Raw genomic sequence first — 2437 nt, 5'->3', positions numbered from 1 at the left:
CATGTCTCTCCCCTCATGTCTCTCTCCTCTCCCCTCATGTCTCTCCTCCCTCTCCCCCCTCATGTCTCTCTCCTCATCTCCCCTCATGTCTCTCTCCTCTCCCCTCATGTCTCTCTCCTCCCCTCATGTCTCTCTCCTCTCCTCATGTCTCTCTCCTCTCCCCTCATGTCTCTCTCCTCATGTCTCTCCTCTCCCCTCATGTCTCTCCTCCCCTCATGTCTCTCTCCTCCCCTCATGTCTCTCCTCTCCTCATGTCTCTCTCCTCTCCCCTCATGTCTCTCTCCTCATGTCTCTCCCCTCATGTCTCTCTCCTCTCCCTCATGTCTCTCTCCTCTCCCCTCATGTCTCTCTCCTCCCCTCATGTCTCTCTCCTCCCCTCATGTCTCTCTCCTCTCCCTCATGTCTCTCTCCTCTCCCTCATGTCTCTCTCCTCCCCTCATGTCTCTCTCCTCTCCCCTCATGTCTCTCTCCTCTCCCCTCATGTCTCTCTCCTCTCCCCTCATGTCTCTCTCCTCTCCCCTCATGTCTCTCTCCTCCCCTCATGTCTCTCTCTCTCCCCTCATGTCTCTCTCCTCTCTCCCTCATGTCTCTCTCCTCCCCTCATGTCTCTCTCCTCTCCCCTCATGTCTCTCTCCTCTCCCCTCATGTCTCTCTCCTCTCCCCTCATGTCTCTCTCCTCTCCCCTCATGTCTCTCTCCTCTCCCCTCATGTCTCTCTCCTCTCCCCTCATGTCTCTCTCCTCTCCCCTCATGTCTCTCTCCTCTCCCCTCATGTCTCTCTCCTCTCCCCTCATGTCTCTCCTCTCCCTCATGTCTCTCTCCTCTCCCCTCATGTCTCTCTCCTCTCCCCTCATGTCTCTCTCCTCTCCCCTCATGTCTCTCCTCTCCCTCATGTCTCTCTCCTCTCCCCTCATGTCTCTCTCCTCTCCCCTCATGTCTCTCTCCTCATGTCTCTCTCCTCTCCCCTCATGTCTCTCTCCTCATGTCTCTCTCCTCTCTCCTCATGTCTCTCTCCTCTCCCCTCATGTCTCTCTCCTCATGTCTCTCTCCTCTCCCCTCATGTCTCTCTCCTCTCTCCTCATGTCTCTCTCCTCTCTCCTCATGTCTCTCTCCTCTCCCCTCATGTCTCTCTCCTCTCCCCTCATGTCTCTCTCCTCTCCCCTCATGTCTCTCCTCTCCCCCGCACTCTCTCATTCTCTCTATGGCCGCTGTCTCTCACACTTTGCAGTGTTGACACTCTCTTCTGCGATCCCTTCTTCCTCAGTTGGACTTGTCACTCTTCCGCTTTGCTCGGAGCATCTGCTCGCTGAATGGTGGATCTTCTTGTCAGTCTGGATCTTCTTGTCAGTCACAAAAGTCGACAAAGTAAATTGGTTGTCGCCGCTTTAACCACGCCCTTCTTCTGTTTTTATTGGTTGATTGTAAAGCCCATCCCGCCCCCTCGCTCACTATGTTTACGGCCGCTCTCCTGTAGAGTCCTGCTCAGCAATAAGAGAACGTTATCTGATCCGCGGTCTCTGATTGGATGATAGAGTCTGACGGAAGAATAACAGACGCCCCGCCCATACACATTTCCAAGGCTCGGAGATACAAGAAACTTTATTTAACTGATCAGGGCGACAACGTGCTTCGTGTTTGTTTGGCGTCAGGTCAACGCATATTACGTCATCTCACCCCGGACCCGCCATATTTGATTGTCCTGTCAGAACTGGTAGAGTGGTCCGCAGGGGAGGACAGAGGAGGGGGGAGGGGGGGGGAGAACCTGAGGGGAGGACAGAGGAGGTGGGGGGGGGGGGGAAGAACCTGAGGGGAGGACAGAGGAGGTGGGGGGGGGGGGGGGGGGGAAGAACCTGAGGGGAGGACAGAGGAGGCCGGGGCAGGAACCTGATGGAAGAACAGAGGAGGGCGAGGGGAGGAACCTGAGGGGAGGACAGAGGAAGGCGAGGGGAGGAGCCTGATGGAAGAACAGAGGAGGGCGAGGGGAAGAACCTGAGGGGAGGACAGAGGAGGGCGAGGGGAGGAACCTGATGGAAGAACAGAGGAGGGCGAGGGGAGGAACCTGAGGGGAGGACAGAGGAGGGCGAGGGGAGGAACCTGTGGGGAGGACAGAGGAGACCGGGGGGAGGAACCTGAGGGGAGGACAGAGGAGGGCGGGGGGAGGAGCCTGAGGGGAGGACAGAGGAGGGCGAGGGGAGGAACCTGAGGGGAGGACAGAGGAGACCGGGGGGAGGAACCTGAGGGGAGGACAGAGGAGGGCGGGGGGAGGAGCCTGAGGGGAGGGACAGAGGAGACCGGGGGGAGGAACCTGAGGGGAGGACAGAGAAGGCCGGGGGGAGGAACCTGATGGAAGGACAGAGGAGGGCGGGGGAGGAGCCTGAGGGGAGGACAGAGGAGGCTGGGGGGAGGAGCCTGAGGGGAGGACAGAGGAGGGCGGGGGG

At 58.5% G+C, this 2437-nt stretch overlaps 1 protein-coding gene across 2 annotated transcripts in view; it reads right to left on the bottom strand.

Moving 5' to 3' along the window:
- LOC130323574 (uncharacterized) overlaps positions 1 to 1331 on the bottom strand; it is a 146679-nt gene extending 145348 nt beyond the window's left edge. The window contains exon 1 of one of the 2 annotated variants that reach the window (XM_056553158.1): positions 1219 to 1331. The gene's annotated coding sequence lies outside the window, so the exon portion shown is untranslated. The remainder of the gene's footprint in view (positions 1 to 1218) is intronic. The other variant, XM_056553159.1, reaches the window with a different exon arrangement.
- Between the last annotated feature and the right edge of the window lie 1106 nt (positions 1332 to 2437).

The sequence above is a fragment of the Hyla sarda genome, unplaced genomic scaffold, assembly GCF_029499605.1.
Source record: "Hyla sarda isolate aHylSar1 unplaced genomic scaffold, aHylSar1.hap1 scaffold_251, whole genome shotgun sequence".
Lineage (NCBI taxonomy): Eukaryota > Metazoa > Chordata > Amphibia > Anura > Hylidae > Hyla > Hyla sarda.
Note: the sequence above shows the minus strand (reverse complement) of the source record. Positions and strands in the feature narration are given on the sequence as shown.